We start from the raw sequence: 21,204 nt of genomic DNA on the forward strand, positions 1-21,204 counted from the left end.
AAAATATAAGGTAACGTGCTTCAAGAGTGAGTGTTACAAGTGGTGACAACCCAGGAAGGTTGTTACATATATGATAGTTTCACAAGTAACTGTTATATTCACGGTAACAATCACCTTAACAGATACACAGTTGGTAAAGGTAGAGATATTATGTTCTCCCCATTACTGAGGCATTCTGTTACCTAAGAAGAAAACGTTATAACACCATAACACATAACACACCATAACACCATAACACACCATGACACATAACACACACCATAACACACACCATAACACATCGCCTATTGGTGTGATGGGGCAGTAGTGTTCCTTATTGTTCTTCTAGCTCGGCCAGGCCATCTGCTGCAGCTTCCCTCTACAGCTGCACATTTCTTCTTCTTTTGTTTTATTAATCTTTCTTATATTTGGTTGTTGTTGATGTTCTTCTTTACATACATACATACATACATACATACATACATACATACACACACCTGGCTCCCCCACTAACAAATCTGTAGTTAACTTGTATGTTCATCTATTTTGTTACTGACAGTTTTTGTGAATCAAGTGACCCGTTCCCTAATATCACTACAGGTATACTTGTAACTTTTATTATCTCTGTTTATAGTGTATTTTCAACCATTTGGCTGCCATGTTCTTACACAATATTCATACGTCCTAACCTCACCTCCGCTTCCCCTGCCACGAGAGAGTGCAGAAGAGGGTGTGAGCGAGCGAGACAATTATCTCCCTCTCCTACACCACCTATCAAGAGGCGCTCAACACATCAGTCAATTTGGGACGAGGCGACTGCACCACGCCTCCTGCTGCCACCCGAGGTTAACGTTAAAGCCCGTTTCTACTTGAGAGCGAACTTTCGATAGTTACTGTAGATAGTTCTCTCACCTGTGTATCCACATGAGAGCAAACTTCTGTGAGTTTCAGCTGTGGAGTCTTCCCGACACTAACTGTCGGAGAGAACTCTCAGTGGTGTGTCTACCTGACTAGAGCTACACTCTACAGTATAGTGACTCACAGTTGGTCGGTAGCAGTGGGTGGTAGAGGACGTGACAGAACGTTTGCTGCAGCAGTAACAGTTATGCTGATGCTGGAGAAGAAAAAGGCAAAACAGAAAAGAAGGTGTTGGATAAAGCACCGGGTGGATCGACGAGGTGAACTGGCAGCTTACAACAGGCTTATGAAAGAATTACAGATAAAATATGTTCAGCAGTTCCGTAATTTCACCCGTATGTCAGCAGTTAAGGTGGAAGAGTTGGTGAAAGTGGTTGGATCATTAATTTTCAAGAGACACACACGAGCGAGTTATGACGCTTCGGTTTTTGGCATCAGGTAAGTAAGCAACAAAAGTACACCCAGACGTCCTGTCCAATGCCAGTAATTAGTATTGATGCTCAAGTGCTTAGTTCAAATAACCTACACCTGTTGCTTCAATGAATATGCTGCAAATTCATCGTCAATAATGTGATAACATCTTTAGTTAATTAGAAGTGAAATACTCATATCCTTGAACATGTCTTTTCAGACGGAATACTCTTGACGTTTGAATTAGACCTATTAATATATTGATGAGATTGTATTCAAATCCATGCTTCACCTCTCGAGAGCACTGTCAGACTGTGAACCTGGTCCGTATAGCTGAGAGTTGACGTGACAGTTGTGGGCTACCTTGTGTCCACACGAGAGCAGAGAGCAGCTGTCGGACAGTAAACTCTAACTATCTGACAGTTACTCTCAGAGCCCTGTCCTCTTAATAATAGTGCTGTCGACAGCACTTTACTCTCAGGTGGACACGGGCTCTTAGGGTGGTTAGTCTTAAGCTGAAATAAACTGGGCTAATTTTCACATGACCCAAAATGTTTATTGCTGGACATTTCTTGTAGTTTCACTGTATTTTGTCGTTCATGTTTGTAATCTAATTTTTCTATTTGGTTTTTCAATTTATTAGTTTACTAGCTGTAGGGACGGTTTGGTCTGTTACCTTGTTATGATCTATTGTTCAGTCCTTATAGAGGAGGAACTGTGTACCCTAAGAATACCTGTTATGTCTGGCAGAGTCAACACCCTTCACACAGCCGACCCGGATACTTGAAACATGACTCACAGTAGCCCGAAGTAAAGGTGAGATAGAGCCTAACATTCCTAAAACATTTCCTCCCCGGCGGGGAATCGAACCCCGGTCTCCCGCGTGACAGGCGGGGATACTCACCACTATACTACCGAGGAATTGGTGTTGGAGAGTAGAAAACTAGGAAGATAAATTTAAGGAGAAACTAGTGTATAATCTGGACATAAGTGGTTATAGAATAAACTCTACAGAAATAGTTTGTTGTGTATATAATATAAAATTAATTAAATATTTTTGTTTAAATTCGAAGTGTTTGTTTAGTCGTGTACCGCAGTCATGTAAGCCGATGATCAGTGGAGAAGAGGATAACAAAATAAAAAATCCTGTATGGCCGAGCCTGGGTCGCCCTGATGCACCTTATAAAACATTTTGGGTTTTAGGGAAAATAGTCTTAACCTATATTTTATTTTTATTTTTATTAATTATCACTCTTCTTCTTCTTCTTATTATTATTATTATTATTATTATTATTATTATTATTATTATTATTATTATTAATAATATTATTATTATTTCGCCTCCAGGCCCTGATGTGGGTCATTGACCTACGCCCTGGTGGGCTAATCCCGCAAAAAAAAGACCTTTCCCCAACATGTTATTAAAAACGGGATTTTATGAGGTTAGGTTAGGTTAGGTTGAGAACTCTTACGCTATATAGCCGGGCACCTGGATACGCAAACGCAGTCTGCATTTTTAGTCATGCCACAAAGGCCACTTTGGCATAAACTGTACAGATATATTGACACACTTACCTCTACCAGTGATTAAATGTTTTACCATCATTACGTAATACTGACTGAGATATGGGTAATTACTCGTTGTTGTACAGGACCTGGACTGTGGCGTGAAAATTGGCTTTCCTTATGTATTTAACTGTGTGTTGTGCTATTTTGACCTTCATTACCATGCAAATGAGCGGTTATGGAGATATGACCCCCCCCCCAAAACGGCGTGAACAAGAAATACCATAGAAGAAAATCGAATCAGAATTAGATTGTACACAAGGAAGATCTATTGTCACCCTGAAGTCCAGGTCACGAGCTAACCGTGATGTTTTATTAATTACTATTACTATTTCACCACTTATCACTTACTAGCCGTTGATGGAGCTATTTATAGATCCCCGAATGCCAGTTTATTAAACTAGTGAAATATAAGAGCCTCAATTGACAACGCAACGGTGCTCAACTCAAGCCGCCTCTTTTTAACGGGGAGACTTCAACTACGGAGACATCGGATGGAGAAATGAAATTACACCCAAATTGCCTAAATAATCCTGCAACTGTTTTTGAAGAAACTCTGACATACAAATTTCTGTTCCAACATGTTAAAGATCCGACTCACTACGGAGGGGAGCAAACACCCAAACCGTTGGAGTGACTCCATTAAATGAGACCGAATGTGTAAATGACCTGGGAGTGTATGTCGACAATGGACTTAAGTTCTCGGCCATTGTGAGAAGAAGGCGAATTAGGCAACGAAACTAATAGGTCTTATAAGAAGGTCGTTTAGATATCTGGATGGTCCGTCGCTCGACACGATCTTCAAGAGTGAGGTGCTTCCCCGTCTGGTCCCCAAGGTATGCTTGACATTGTCAATTGATTGAAAATGTTCAAAGGAGGGCCACCAGACTGGTGTCTGCTCTACGGAGCCTCAGTTACCCAGATGAGAATGGAGCGCCTGCAACTACCTAGCTTATACTACAGACGGGCGAGGGGCGACCTAATCGAAGTGTATAAACATCTCAGGGGGCACTACTCGATCGAATGTACATACCTGGAGCTGGCGGACGCTCGCCCCACAAGGGGTCACAGCTTAAGGTTGAAGAAGTCATAAGTCCAGAAAACTGTGAGGGCAATTTTTTTCGGAATGAGAGTTGTGAACTCTTGGAACAATCTGCCGGAGAGCGTTGTGACGGCACCGAGTGTGAGCTGTTTCAAGGCCAGACTTGACCAACACTAGAGCGGGTTCCAATACATTCAGGAACCAGTGCATTTCCAGTATCTGCCAACAGTGCATAACAGAGACGCGACCGACCACCCAAGAGGCTAACGAGCCGATTAGTGGTGAAGAGGATAAAAGTAAAAATATAACTAACGAGGAGGATATGGTGGCCAAGCTGGAACACCTAGCTTCAGTTGGCATCAGTCACTACGTCACGTTGTCCTTCAGATTTAACTTAACTGTTACTCGGTATACAGTGAGAGCAGCCCAAGGTTCATCAGTGATTACAACAGGATGATGGAGGGAATGAAGGGTATTCACTGACCTGACTCTTTGAGAAATAAGAACACAGATATTACCCTCAATATCAAAGGCTGTAAAGTGAACTATTTGATTGATAAATATATACCCAAGACCAAACCCACTGCCTCCAGGACTACAAGGAGACTGCTGCACATAACCATGAGGCGGTTGACGAAGTTAAGGAAAAATCTCAGAATTTCAAGAGACGATTTACAACAAATGATGACGAGGACAAAAGGATGTAGTGCTTCGTCCTGAGTTGAGTCACACTTCAGTGTTTAACTACCTAGCTTCTGAGTCCTTATACACCGGAAATTATATACCTGGGTGGTCTATATACATGCTGAACTGTATACCTGCGTGGTCTATATACATGCTGAACTGTATACCTGCGTGGTCTATATTCATGCTGAACTGTATACCTGCGTGGTCTATATACATGCTGAACTGTATACCTGGGTGGTCTATATACATGCTGAACTGTATACCTGCGTGGTCTATATACAGTACATGCTGAACTGTATACCTGCGTGGTCTATATACATGCTGAACTGTATACCTGCATGGTCTATATACATGCTGAACTGTATACCTGCGTGGTCTATATTCATGCTGAACTGTATACCTGCGTGGTCTATATACATGCTGAACTGTATACCTGCGTGGTCTATATACATGCTGAACTGTATACCTGCATGGGTCTATATACATGCTAGACACATGTATACTAGGTGGTCTATATACATACTGAACTGTATACCTGCGTAGTCCTATCTCTGAGTACATACTGAACTGTATATATATACATGCTGAACTGTATACCTGCATGGTCTATATACACATGCTGAACTGTATACCTGCGTGGTCTATATTCATGCTGAACTGTATACCTGCGTGGTCTATATACATGCTGAACTGTATACCTGCGTGGTCTATACATGCTGGACTGTATACCTGCATGGTCTATATACATGCTGAACTGTATACCTGCGTGGTCTATATACATGCTGAACTGTATACCATGGTCTATATACATGCTAGACTATACCTGCGTGAATTATATTCATGCTGAACTGTATACCTGCATGGTCTATATACATGCTGAACCTGTATACCTGCGTGAGATGCTATATACATGCTGAACTGTATACCTGCGTAGTCCTATATACATGCTAGACATGCCTGCGTAGTCTATATACATGCTGAACTGTATACCATGGTCTATACATGCTGAACTGTATACCTGCGTGGTCTATATACATGCTGAGCACAACCTGCATGGTCTATATACATGCTGAACTTCAACATACCTGCATGGTCTATATACATGCTGAACTGTATACTAGATTGGTCTATATACATGCTGAACTGTATACTAAGCAGGTCTATATACATCTTCAAGACTGTATACCTGCGTGGTCTATATGCATGCTGAACTGTATACCTGAGATCATATACATGCTGAACTGTATACCTAGGTGGTCTATATACATGCTGTTCTGTATACCTGCATTAGTCTATATACATGCTGAACTGTATACCTGCGTGGTCTATATACATGCTGAACTGTATACCTGCATAGTCTATATACATATGAACTGTATACCTGGTGGTCTATACATGCTGAACTGCTTATGCCTGCATGGTCTATATACATGCTGAACTGTATATAAGCCAGGTCTATATACATGCTGGAGCATATGGTCTATATACATGACTGTATACCTGCGTGGTCTATATACATGCTGAACTGTATACCTGCATGGTCTATATTCATACTGAACTGTATACCTGCGTGGTCTATATACATGCTGAACTGTACCTGCATGGTCTATATACATGCTGAACTGTATACCTGCATGGTCTATATTCATGCTGAACTGTATACCTGCATGGTCTATATACACATGCTGGACTGTATACCTGCATGGTCTATATACATGCTGAACTGTATGCCTGCATGGTCTATATATACATGTGAACTGCCTGGGTGGTCTATATACATGCTGAACTGTATGCCTGGGTGGTCTATGATAAAGTAACTGGCTGTATACCTGCGTGTGCACATGCTGAACTGTATGCCTGCGTGGTCTATATACATGCTGGAACTGTATGCCTGCATGAGATGCTATATGCATGCTGAACTGTATGCCTGCATGAGTCTATATTCATGCTGAACTGTATGCCTGCATAGTCTATATACATGCTGAACTGTGCTACCTGCGTGGTCTATATACATGCTGAGCTGTATACCTGGGTGAATCTATATACATACTGAACTGTATACCTGGGTGGATATATTCATGCTAGACTGTATACCTGCATGGTCTATATACATGCTGAACTGTATACCTGCATGTCTATATATACTGAACTGTATACCTGCGTGGTCTATATACATGCTGAACTGTATACCTGGGTGGTCTATATTCCATGCTAGACATATACCTGCATGGTCTATATACATGCTAGACTGTATACCTGCGTGGTCTATATTCATGCTGAACTGTATACCTGCATGGTCTATATACATGCTGAACTGCACCTGCGTGGTCTATATACATGCTGAACCTTCTGCGTGGTCTATATACATACTGAACTGTATACCTGCGTGGTCTATATTCATGCTGAACTGTATACCTGCATGGTCTATATTACATGCTGAACTGTATATAGTGGTCTGTATTCATGCTGAACTGTATACCTGCATGAGTCTATATACATGCTGAACTGTATGCCTGCGTGGTCTATACATGCTGAACTGTATACCTGCATGGATACTATATACATGCTGAACTGTATACCTGGTGGTCTATATTCATGCTAAGACTGTATACCTGCATGGTCTATACATGCTGGGCATATATGCCTGCGTGGTCTATATTCATGCTGAGACTGTATACCTGCATGGTCTATATACATGCTGAACTTTAATATGCCTGCGTGGTCTATATACATGAACCCTTATACCTGCATAGATCTATATGCATGCTGAACTGTATACCTGGGTGGTCTATGTCATTCTGAACTGTATACCTGCATGGTCTATATACATGCTAGACACATGTATACTATACGTGGTCTATATTCATGCTAGACTGTATACCTGCATGAGATGCCTATACATACTGAACTGTATACCTGCGTGGTCTATACATGCTGAACTGTAGCCTGCATGGTCTTATATACATGCTGAACTGTATACCTGCATGGTCTATATACATGCTGAACTGTATACCTGCGTGGTCTATATACATGCTGAACTGTATACCTGCATGGTCTATATACATGCTGAACTGTATACCTGCGTGGTCTATATACATGCTGAACTATATACCTGCATTGTCTATACTTAATACGTATCTATCTATCGAAACTCAGGATGTTGAATGGAATGGCATAGTATGGGGTCTATATATCTATTTGCGTTATACATAAGAACATAGTTTTCTTTGAACAGTTATATAAACACACTTACTTAGAAGACGAGTAACCTAATAGGGGTAACGCTGTGATATCCTACCTGTGTTACCTGGATATAAGGAGACAGGTATTTCTTGTTGTTGATTTAATTGAAATTCATCACGTATAGAGTTAAATAAAATATGTTTAAGAAATACACAGTAATCGACTCAGCATATCTGTACTGACATAGAACTGTGTGTGTGTGTGTGTGTGTGTCTGTGTGTGTGTGTGTGTGTGTCTGTGTGTGTGTCTGTGTGTGTCTGTGTGTGTGTCTGTGTGTGTGTGTGTGTGTGTGTGTGTGTGTGTGAGAGAGACCTTGAATGAACCACCATTTAACCACCTGTCACCTAAGACCCCCCCTCCTCCCCGTTCACTGTTCAACACTTCAAGATTATATCCCCTTGAGTACAATGCCAACCCTCGAGTACGATACTAACCCTTGAGTACGATGAAGTATCCTATTGAGAAACATATATTAATCCCTTGAGTGCATCATACCTTCTTGAGTACAATGATATAGTCCCTTGAGTACGTTGTCTTAACCCTTGGAATACGATGATACTGTATTCAGCTAATTGCAATCGTACTCAAGGAGTTAATTTTTTTAATTATTTAAGTTAAGTTCCTCCGTAATCTAGTTAATTTTTTTGGTGCGGTACTTTAGCTCACAAGCAAGTGTTGCCAATTTTACGAACTTCCCGATTTCACAAGCAAGTTTCCGATTTGACACCTATGTTCCTGATTTTGCAAGTTTACAATTTAAAAGTAATTTACCGATTTTGTAAGAAATTTCCCGATTTTAAAAGCAAGTTCCCAATTTTACAAACAAGTGTTGTAGATTTTACGAACAAATTCCCGATTTCACAAGTAAGTTCCCGATTTTACAAGAAAACTTACGATTGTTTCCGATTTTATAAGTATATGTTCTCAATTTTAAGGCACATGCGCTCCCGATCTTACGAGCAAGTACTTCAGGATTTGCAAGTTAAGACAGAGACAGACAGATAGTGAGAAGGGTAGGTAGATAAACAGACAGACATATGTTTATTCAGTTTAAAATTGTTACACACACACACACACATACACACACACACACACGAGTGATATAACACAGTAATGTCCATGACCAGATTATGAGTTACCATGAATGAAATGTGAAGACCCATGACCAGATTATGAGTTACCATGAGGGAAATGTGAAGACCCATGACCAGATTATGAGTTACGATGAGGAAAATGTGAAAACCCATGACCAGATTATGAGTTACCATGAGGGGAATCTGAAAACCCATCACCAGATTATGAGTTACCATAAGGAAAATCTGAAGTGACATGAGGAATTTTAAGAGTAGCTGTGAGGCCATAAATGACTCGTGGTCGTGTCATGGACTATTATTAGAGACTGACCTGCTTGACGGGAGGAAGCATATGCCAGGTGTCTCCAGGTGATGTTTCAGTACAGGTAAAAATCAATAACAGTAAGTGTGAGTCTACTCGTATTTGGTTCATTGATGCCGTTTCTATAACAACAACGTAATAGAGGCGAAAATTATTAAGATACTCGTTTATGATACAGTTTATATTGAAGTGTATTATGTAGTATAGTTGATTCGTTTCAGTGGATTGGATTATGTTTTGCCTACAGTACCAGCCGCTTGTTTTATCGTCAGCCATTGATTCAATCTTGCGGTGTTTTCTGTCTCCGTTCCGCATTAATATCAAGGTGTTCAAATGATATAAATACACACACATTATATAAGGTATTGTGATTATTTGATCATTTACATCAATTGGTAGTACGAAATAAAAATGCGGTAAAGTACTGATCACTTGTGTTCTTGAAAGACGTCATGGGAGTATTGGAAATGTTTTGTAAGATACTTTACCTGAGGTGAGCGGCAGCATAAATAGAATCGTCCGTCTGGCAGCGCGGTGATCCCCCTGGTTGGCATAGTGAGGGCAAACAACAAACCTCTGTTCACCTGTGTTCACGCTGAGACCCCGAGAATTACCTGAGAGTATCGTTCACAGCTGATGAGAAACACACTACAGACTGGGATATCATTTCTCACTTAAATTAACAAGCGTCATTAAGGAAATAACTATTACAAACATTTAAATCTCAAGTGATTTGTAAAATTTCCCAAAAGCACAGGACATCTATCTGTGATGACAAATGAACGAAAAAATATGAAAAAAAAAATATCCTGAGGTTCACGTCACGCTCACGATATCAGCCACGTAAGTTGGTTCAGTAGTCAGTGTGCAGTGAACTAGGATGCACAGGTACTCAACGTTGCTTGACTACCTATAAAAAACCAAAACCACATACCTAAAAAAGTGCCAATTTAGTGTATAAGTGACAAGTGACCCTGTGCCAAGACGTAACTCACCAACGCATATACTGTCACTCACGTAACTCACAGAGAAAATAATACACAAAATGTGATAATAAATCCAATAATGAAAAAATTCCTTCCCATCGTGTGAGTGTTGAGGTAAAACGCCACACTGAGGAGATGTCGCGAGGGACTAGATAGAGCGAGCAGAAGTAGAGCTATAGAGCGGAGTTTGAGGGGAATTTAAGGGGAATTTGAGGGGAATTAATTTGTTCTACCACACCTGCCCCCACATCCCCCGCCCGACCCCAGAGGCTGAGGTCATTACACACACCTTCATCACCGTCGACGACTTCTGGAGGAGGGCGGTGGTGGTGCTTCCTTATTACACCTCCCACAACAGGAGCGACTCACCACCAGCAACATCACCAACATACTTTTAAGAGGTGAGGCATGTGTGTGTGTGTGTGTGTGTGTGTGTGTGTGTGTGTGTGTGTGTGTGTGTGTGTGTGTGTGTGTATATTTATGTGTCTATGTGTGTGTGTGTCTGTGTACTTATGTGATGATTAGACACCCCAGATTACTCTGATGATTAGACGATTAGACACCCCCAGATTACCCTGATGATTACACACCCCAGATTACCTGAAGATTAGACACCCCAGATTACCTGATGATTAGACACCCCAGATTACCTGATGATTACACACCCCAGATTGCCTGATGATTACACACCCCAGATTACCTGATGATTACACACCCCAGATCACCTGAAGATTACACACCCCAGATCACCTGAAGATTAGACACCCCAGCTTATTTCACTAAATGATTAAATAAACACATTATCCCTCAAATAATCTAATCTAACCTATCCTAACGTAATCTAACCTAACATAACTCAATGTGACCTAACCTAACCTAACCAACATATAGACCCACGGACCTGAGAAGGGGTGAAGAGACAATAATAACTTGATAAACTCCCGGGAACGAAGGGCGACGAGTGATGTAAGGAGCTGAGAGAGAGAGAGAGAGAGAGAGAGAGAGAGAGAGAGAGAGAGAGAGAGAGAGAGAGAGAGAGAGAGAGGTGGTAGACAATAGATGGATTAATGGATTGACGGATGAGGCTCAGAAGGATGAATTTAACCCAAAAATGAATCCACAGTAACAGATGATAGAGTCAACAGCGAGAGAACATACGTTGTCTTGCATTGTTTATTATACGTTGTCTTGTCTACAGTGTTTATTATACGTTGTCTTGTCTACATTGTTTATCATACGTTGTCTTGTCTACTTCCATTCTCCTGTGTGTTTGTTGTTATTATTATTCTCTTCTCTTATCCTCTCCTTTCTCCCCATTCCCCTCTCTCCTTTCTTCCCTATCTCCCTCTACTTCTCTCTCTTCCTTCCTCCTTTCCCTTCTCACCCTCTCCCTATACACTACATGCAAATATATATATAAGTTGAATTACAGATAGATAAATAGATAGATAGATAGATAGATAGATAGATATTTCTGTAAAATCATCGAATAAAAGACAGACAGACAGACAGACAGATAAATAGACAGAAGGACCTGTGTTTTGAGACCTCGGCAGTACGTCACTTCGACCAAGACAGAGTGACCAAGTAGATAACACGCCCTCGTCTCTGTCATTCACTCACGCCACCTTCAGTAGATAACGTGAAGGTCGTCTTGCCTAGTGTTATACAAGTCCTAATGGGTCCCAAGGTCTAATGAGTCTCAGTTCTAATGGGTCCAAGGTCTAATGAGTCTCAGTTCTAATGGGTCCAAGGTCTAATGAGTCTCAGTTCTAATGGGTCCAAGGTCTAATGAGTCCTAGTCCTATTGGGTCCAAGGTCTAATGAGTCTCAGTTCTAATGGGTCCAAGTTCTAATGAGTCCTAGTCCTATTGGGGCCAAGGTCCAATGAGTCTCAGTTCTAATGGGTCCGTTCTAATGAGTCTCAGTCCCAGTTGGGGCCAGTAGTCCTAATGGGTCACCGTCTTAAAAGTTCTGGTTCAGATCGGTCAAGGTAAAGCCTACTGGGCCCCAATCCTTTAGGCCAGAGTTCCTAATCGGCCCCATCTCCCCTAGTTGTAATAACATATCTTCTATCATCTATTAGGACTGAGGTCTATTAACACTAGGGTCTATTAGGACTGAGGTCTATTAACACTAGGGTTTATTAGGACTGAGGTCTATTAACACTAGGGTCTATTGGGACTGAGGTCTATTAACAATGCCCACTACTATCCCTCACCACCCACTACTATCCCTTACCACCCACTACTATCCCTCACCACCCACTACTATCCCTCACCACCCACTACTATCCCTCACCACCCACGACTAAAGTAAAATAATAACATGAATTCATAATAAACAATAAACTACTTGAACACTATCTAACGGGATCGATCGATAATTCTGGGAAGATAAGACGTGTGAGTTATTACCAGAACGTGTTGGGAGCCACGACAAAACTCTCCCAATAACGAGGTAGAATTCGTTTAATTTTCGTCCTTATCATAATGTATCGTTGTGTTGCGTTTGGGAGTCACGGAGAGTTAATTCTTTATGTTTTTAACTACTTAACTAAGACATAAATAGTTAATCACATACATTTAATTAAGTTGAGTTATGTAGAATGAATTATATATCCTTTGTGCATTTTTCTTTTGCATTTTCTTTTTTTTTTTTTTTGGCTTCAAAGTCACGTAAGGCCATTTTTAATTTGACTTAGTTAAGGAAAAAGATAATTATATACTAAATCCTCTTCTGCGTTCTGTAATCAGTTAATGAGTCACCTGTTGGTTTAGTTCACCTGGGAGTGATCGTGACAGGTAACTCTCGATACCTGTTTTACTTCTTACAATGGATTTCCTGAAGATTAGACACCCCAGCTTATTTCACCTGAAGATTAGACACCCCAGCTTATTTCACCTGAAGATTAGACACACCCCAGCTTATTTCACCTGAAGATTAGATACACCCAGCTTATTTCACCTGAAGATTAGACACCCCAGCTTATTTCACCTGAAGATTAGACACACCCCAGCTTATTTCACCTGAAGATTAGATACACCCAGCTTATTTCACCTGAAGATTAGACACCTCCAGCTTATTCCACCTGAAGATTAGACACCCCAGCTTATTCCACCTGAAGATTAGACACCCCCAGCTTATTTCATCTGAAGATTAGACACCCCCAGCTTATTTCACCTGAAGATTAGACACCCCAGCTTATTTCACCTGAAGATTAGACACGTTAACACTATCTGGTGGGGGGCGTTAGGTTTGGTTAGGTTAAGTTCGGTTAGAATAGGTTAGGTTAAGCTACTGTAGGTAATATTAGTTTGTGTCAAGTTAGGTTAGGTAAGGTCAGATTATATTAAGTTAGATTAAGTTAGCGTTAAGTTATGTCAGGTCAGGTTAGATTAGCGTTAAGTTATGTCAGGTCAGGTTAGATTAGCGTTAAGTTATGTCAGGTTAGGTTAGGTTAGCGTTAAGTTATGTCAGGTCAAGTTAGATTAGGTCAGGTTTGATAAGAGGGCTTAATCTTAGAGCGAAATAATTTGGGGTGTCTAATCTTTACGTGACTCCTTAGAGTCTGTATGTATGTATGTATGTAACTCATTATGTATGTCGGTAACATGAGTCGGGGAGTGGAAAAGAGCTAAAGAGTCATCTATTACCATTGCAATATCGACAGTATTCTCCATAGCGACAACGAGGACCTCTAGCGGCTGGGGTGAGAGTTACAATCCAGTATAAACAATGAAATGTCAACAAACACGTCTTATGAAGCGACATGGAGGACCTCTAGCGGCTGGGGTGAGAGTTACAATCCAGTATAAACAATGAAATGTCAACAACACGTCTTATGAAACGACATAGAGGACCTCTAGCGGCTGGGGTGAGAGTTACAATCCAGTATAAACAATGAGAAATGTCAACAACACGTCTTATGAAACATACAGAGGACCTCTAGCGGCTGGGGTGAGAGTTACAATCAGTATAAACAATGAAATGTCAACAACACGTCTTCTGAAACGACAGAGGACCTCTAGCGGCTGGGGTGAGAGTTACAATCCAGTATAAACAATGAAATGTCAACAACACGTCTTCTGAAACGACACAGGGGACCTCTAGCGGCTGGGGTGGAAGTTACAATCCAGTATAAACAATGAAATGTCAACAACACGTCTTATGAAGCGACATAGAGGACCTCTAGCGGCTGGGGTGAGTTACAATCAGTATAAACAATGAAATGTCAACAACACGTCTTATGAAGCGACATAGAGGACCTCTAGCGGCTGGGGTGAGAGTTACAATCCAGATATAAACAATGAAATGTCAACAACACGTCCTTATCAAAGCGCATAGAGGACCTCTAGCGGCTGGGGTGAAGTTACAATCGGTATAAACAATGAAATGTCAACAACACGTCTTATGAAGCGACATAGGGGACCTCTAGCGGCAGGGGTGAGAGTTACAATCCAGTATAAACAATGAAATGTCAACAACACGTCTTATGAAGCGACATAGAGGACCTCTAGCGGCTGGGGTGAGAGTTACAATCCAGTATAAACAATGAAATGTCAACAACACGTCTTATGAAGCGACATAGAGGACCTCTAGCGGCTGGGGTGAGAGTTACAATCCAGTATAAACAATGAAATGTCAACAACACGTCTTATGAAGCGACAACGAGGACCTCTAGCGGCTGGGGTGAGAGTTACAATCCAGTATAAACAATGAAATGTCAACAAACACGTCTTATGAAGCGACATGGAGGACCTCTAGCGGCTGGGGTGAGAGTTACAATCCAGTATAAACAATGAAATGTCAACAAACACGTCTTATGAAGCGACATGGAGGTCTAGTAAGGCTGTTTGATATAGGATTTACTTGATCCTTATGTCTAAATGGGAAGATTACTAAAAAGGTGGAAATAGTTACATAGACAGACAGACAAGTGACAGGCAGATAGGCCGATGGATAGCATAGGATAGACAGACATACAAAGAAATATATAGATAGATAAATTGATAGGAATATAGATAGATATATAGATAAATAGAAAGATAGATAGATAGACAGAAAGACAGACAGATAGATAGACAGAAAGATAGATAGACAGACAGATAGATAGACAGATAGATAGACAGAAAGATAGATAGACAGACAGATAGATAGACAATAGATAGATAGATATAGATAGATAGATAGATTATAATCACCCCATTATATGTTCCAGTGTTGCTGAAAAAAATATAACGTGTGGATATGTTTTTTGAACCTTTCATTTGCATACTGTATAATTAGCAGATAAACTATGAGGGCAAGATGGAAGAGAGAGAGAGAGAGAGAGAGAGAGAGAGAGAGAGAGAGAGAGAGAGAGATAATGTTAGGGGGTGTCAGAGAGAGGATGTACGGCTGTCACCCTCACCTAATGGTCAGGTCAAGGTTAGGTGACGTCATACGCGGGAGACAGGTCACAAATTATCTCTCTCTCTCTCTCTCCGCCACCCTTACTTTTTCTTTCTACATTTTTCTCCCCATTTTTCTGATATTTCGTGTGTGTGTGTGTGTGTGTGTGTGTGTGTGTGTGTGTGTGTGTGTGTGTGTGGTAAAGCCTACGATGAGAAATCAATAACAATAAAATAATAATAATAATACAACATTTAACAACAATAATAATAATAACAACAACAATAATAACAAAAACAAAAATAATAACAAGAAAAACTACAACAATGATATCAAATAAAATAGGCACGTAGCTCCTGTGTGTGGTGTAATGGGGGCAGATTAATCCCGGGATCAGGAGACTCAACCCACCTCCGTCATCAACATTCCTTCACGTATTATCCAAGTGGTAACGTGAAATTATCCGAACTCAGTGAGGGTGCTAGCCAGGTTCCAACTAGCTAGTGTTTATTGAGGTGTTATCGAGACCCTAGTTGGTGTTACGTGATATAAAAACATAAGAACATAAGGAGTCTGCAATAGGCCGGTTCGCCTGTGCATGGCAGCTCCTGTCAAGAGTTACTACCACTCTCTATCATCCATGAATCTATCTAGCCTCCTTTTAAAACTTTCCAGCGTTCCAGCACTTACTACAAAGTTGCTAAGCTTGTTCCACTCGTCCACCACCCTATTTGTGAACCAGTTCCTTCCTATCTCCCTCCTAAACCTAAACTTATCCAAACAAAATCCGTTGCTCCGAGTCCTATCCTGCTCGGATATTATAAGAACTTTATCTATATCCCCTTTATTGATTCCTTTCACCCACTTAAATACTTCTATCGTATCTCTCCGCACTCTTCGTCTTTCTAGGGAATGCAAGTTTAGTTTCTTTAACCTATCCTGTTATGGAAGGTTTCTAAGTCCCGGAATAATTTTTGTTATTCTTCGCTGCACCGACTCTAGTGAATTGATATCCATTCTATAATAAGGGCACCAGAACTGAACCGCATAATCGAGGTGCGGCCTGACTAGCGCAAGATATAGTTGCAATAAGACCTCTGTACTCTTATTACTTACACTTCTAGATATAAAACCCAATATTCTGTTTGCCTTATTTCGAACATTAACGCACTGTTTTCTAGGCCGTAGGTCCGGGTTTACAAGTACCCCTAGGTCTCTTTCACAAGTCGACTTCTCTAGGTTGATGTTGTTAAGGCTGTATACATTGACAGTATTTGTTCTTCCAATATTAAGTACGCTGCACTTGCTGGTGTTGAATTTCATTTGCCATTTTCCAGACCACCCCTGTAATGCATTTGCATCCTGCCCTGAATTAATCTGCCGCCCTATTTTGGTGTCATCCGCAAACTTGCTTATGTCACTGCTGATCCCAGTATCTAGATCGTTTATGTAGATTATGAACAAGAGTGGGCCTTGTACTGACCCCTGGGGAACCCCACTGGTTACACGGCCCCACTCAGATTAAACACCATCTACGTTGACCCTCTGCGTTCTATAGGTGAGCCATGATTTTATCCAATTTAAAACTTTCCCCTCGATACCATGAGCCTTAATTTTTCCCAGAAGCCTCTGATGTGGTACTCTGTCAAACGCTTTGCTAAAGTCTAAGTAAATAACATCGTAATTTTCGTCATTATCTACTACCTCGAAGACTTTCCTAAAAACCGTCAGCAGATTTGTTAGACAAGATTTTCCCTTTGTAAACCCATGTTGAGAGTCGTAGATTAATTTGCTTTTCTCTAAATGCGATCGGATGCTATCTGCTATAATTGATTCAAGAAATTTCACCACTACTGACGTCAAACTGATCGGCCGGTAATTTGACGCTGATGCTCTGTCTCCCTTTTTGAATATGGGTACTACATTTGCCTGTTTCCACAAGTCTGGCACAACTCCCGTGTCTAATGATTTTGTAAATAAATTTACGAGGGGTCTGCTAATCTGTTCCCTACACTCTTTCAAGACTCGAGGGAAAATTTCATCTGGCCCTGGGGATTTTGTCTTCTTTAGTTTATTTATCCTCTTAAGAACATCCTCTTTTCTGATAGTGATATTCTTTAATTTCTCATCCTTTCCCCTAAATATCAGTTCCACCTCTGGAATTTCCTCCCGAATTTCTTCTGTGAAAACTGATAAGAAGTAGCTGTTCAATGCCTTGCTTATTTCTTCACTGCCATTTATCACTTCTCCCCTCCCTGACTTTAAAGGACCAACTTTGTCCTTGACCTTTGTCCTATATACCTGGAAAAATCCCTTGGGATTCGCCTTGGATTCTCTTACTATTTTGATTTCATAGTCTCTCTTTGCTTTCCTTACATTTTTCTTAACATTCCTAGATAGTTCATTATACCTATTTCTGAGCTGCTCCTCCCCTCCCTTTAATTTCTTACATATTCCTTTCTTTATTCCTATGTCATGTTTAAGTTGTCTGGTTATCCACCTTGGCTTATTCTTATTTGACCTAATTTCGAGGTTCTAGCTAGTGTTACGTGTTATCGAGGTTCCAACTAGTGATTAGCCTACGTGTTTCGATATTCCAATTGGTGAGTATGTTATCCAGGTTCCACATAGTGTTTGTTTGACTTAATTATCGAGGTTCAAGGTACTTACGTGATATCGAGGCTCCAGCTGTTCACACTATCGAGGTTCTATTTATGGAGTACATAACGCCTTAACAAAGTTCTATTTAATGTTTACCTTAATTACCAACTCTATTTAAATAAAGGTGTTTAATTATCGTAATTCTGCATGTGTCACACCGGTCGACCAATCAGCGTCTCCGTAACAAGACACTGTTTACATGACGAATCGATGACGTAGGCAACCAGATAAATAATTCAACCAATCAATGCCCGGAACCGTGACGGAAGGGACATGCCAACACAGTACACTATTGAACTCAACCTTATCTTACATGACCTGGATCACCTGAAGATTAGACGCCCCAGTTAATGTCACCTGATTTAAATTCCTCCTAACTTAACCTAACCTAAACTGATACTAATATGCATATGTAGTAACCAAACATAACCTAACTTTGCACGTAACCTTACCTAACCTAATCTAACTTCCCTAACCTAACCTAATCTAACATTTTACTAACCTAACTCTTTTCTAACTTATCCCTTACCTAACCTTACTCTTTTCTAATTTAACTGAACCTAACCTAACTTCCCTAACCTGACCTAATCTAACTTCCCTAATCTAACCTGTCCTTAACCTAACCTAACTCCCTTTAACATAATCTAACCTAAGTCCCCTTAACCTAACCAAACTCTCCCTTTAACCTAACCTACAATGAGTTAAAGTGCAGTAAAAAATATAATGTTACACTGACCATCATCATCAGGTGTTCGCAGTTACTTGGCTGGCTGGAATGTTTACACAGAATTAATTACCTCAGGTAGTCAGCAGCAGCAACCTACCTGACGCTCCCAACATCTTAGGGTACAGTCACTAGCACAACCTCGCGGCCATTTTAAGCTCCCTGGGTTTACGTTAATCTCCCTATTGTACTCTCCCTGTCTTAATCTCCCTATTGTAGTCTGTGTCTTAATCTCCCTATTGTACTCTGCCTTAATCTCCCTATTGTACTCTCCCTGTCTTAATCTCCCTATTGTAGTCTGTGTCTTAATCTCCCTATTGTACTCTGCCTTAATCTCCCTATTGTACTCTCCCTGTCTTAATCTCCCTATTGTAGTCTGTGTCTTAATCTCCCTATTGTACGCTGCCTTAATCTCCCTATTGTACTCTCCCTGTCTTAATCTCCCTATTATAGTCTGTGTCTTAATCTCCCTATTGTACTCTGCCTTAATCTCCCTATTGTACTCTGTGTCTTAATCTTCCTATTGTACTCTGTGTCTTATTCTCCCTACAGTGCTCTTCATGTTTGTCTTAATCTCCCTAGTGTACTCTCACGGTCTGTCTTAATCTCCCTGTGTCTCCCTACCCTCCCTTTGTCCCCTATCCTTCCTATTCTTTCATATCACTTTTTATCCCCCCCCCCTGTCTCCCTGGTCCCCCATTTCCACCCATTATTTCCCTAACCTCCCTTTCCCATCTCCCTCTCTATTCTCCCTGCGAGGTCATACAAAATTGCACTGGCTATTCGTTCATCGATTGTTGTTGTTTACATCTCCAGCGTTCGCGCAGGAGTGGTCGGCTGAAGTCGGATTCCTAAGATATACGTCATTCAGTTAATACACGGGAGTTTATCAGTGACGTAATCATAGTATCTTGTGTCTTGTATGTTCACTGTTAAACACAAAAGTAAAATAATAATTCCTACACCAACATACAAGCACAATAGTTCCACCACGGTCGCCATGTTGATTTGTCACTTATAGCAACCGATCAAAAGTGTTTCACGCAGCGATGTTTTACAATCAATTATCGTAGCTATACTTCGGCAATGACGTCACGAGAAAGGGACCAACCATATCACCTCTCGGTAATGACGTCAGAAAATGTGTCCAACCATAACACTTCTCGGTAGGGACGTCATGAGCAAGCGTCCAACTATATTACTTCTCAGTAAGGACGTCATGAGAAAGCGTCCAACTATATCACTTCTCAGTAAGGACGTCATGAGAAAGCGTCCAATTATATCACTTCTTGGTAATGACGTCATGAAAATTAACCAACCACAGCCTTTGTTTTTTCCTCCCATCCACATCTCGCAGATATATCTATAAAATGTTTATTATCTACACATTGAGGATACTTAAATAAGATTAAGGTAAACCAATCGAGTTTACGGTAGAGTCTCAGTGTAATTTTTCTGCCAATCTGGACAATACGTTTGAGTTCGTATCTTACCCAACCTTAACGTAAACAAATTATCTATTACTTAACTTAGATGAACCTACCTCTTAACCTAACCAACCTTAACCTAACCAAATTATCTCTGAAGTAACTTAGATGAACCTATCTCTTTACCTAACCTAACCAACCCCCCCCCCCCGACCGGTTTCGAGAATTATCTGTCTCGATACAGACGAAGGCGCAGCAGCAAGTCTTCCCAGAACCGGTCGGCCAGTCCTCAAAATGTCACACTGCATTATAAAGCAACACTCGCCTTGTTCACCTTGTTCATAAATAACTGAGACTTTCCGTAAAACTCGATCGCTAAATACGTTTTGTGTTTACATTTCAAATAATTATCTAACTTCTTTAATACAAGACTAACACCACTTTCTATGTTTTCTTCGTATTCTCTCATGTACATATATCAAAACAAAATGACATCAGACCTCGAACAGCCGCCTCGTAAGAACACACTCAACACAAGATCTACACCTGGTAAACAGAATAACACTCAACACAGAATCTCTTTAGATATACGATACAAGATACCTCCAACATATACTTAATACAGCTAGGGTCTTTCCTCTCCTTATGGGTAAATATTACTTGACTATACAATAAATATATTCACTCATAATTTCAAATTCCCTGAGCATCCTGAGTTATTTGATCAGGTTAGGATAGGTTTGGTTAGGTTAGGTTAGGTTAGGTTAGATC

General features: G+C 40.6%; 1 protein-coding gene and 1 non-coding gene across 2 annotated transcripts in view; one reads left to right on the forward strand and one right to left on the reverse strand.

Annotated features, from left to right (window-relative positions):
• Positions 1-2,157: 2,157 nt before the first annotated feature.
• On the reverse strand, positions 2,158-2,229 carry Trnad-guc. The gene has a single exon. It is a non-coding gene; the product is annotated as a tRNA-Asp (tRNA).
• Positions 2,230-8,935: 6,706 nt separating this feature from the next.
• Positions 8,936-21,204, forward strand: part of LOC121853474 (kinesin-like protein KIF17) — a 78,656-nt gene continuing 66,387 nt past the window's right edge. Inside the window, 1 exon segment of the mRNA XM_042347616.1 lies at positions 8,936-10,628. The gene's annotated coding sequence lies outside the window, so the exon portion shown is untranslated.

This window comes from Homarus americanus, unplaced genomic scaffold (assembly GCF_018991925.1).
Source record: "Homarus americanus isolate GMGI-L3 unplaced genomic scaffold, GMGI_Hamer_2.0 scaffold4896, whole genome shotgun sequence".
Taxonomy (NCBI): Eukaryota; Metazoa; Arthropoda; class Malacostraca; order Decapoda; family Nephropidae; genus Homarus; species Homarus americanus.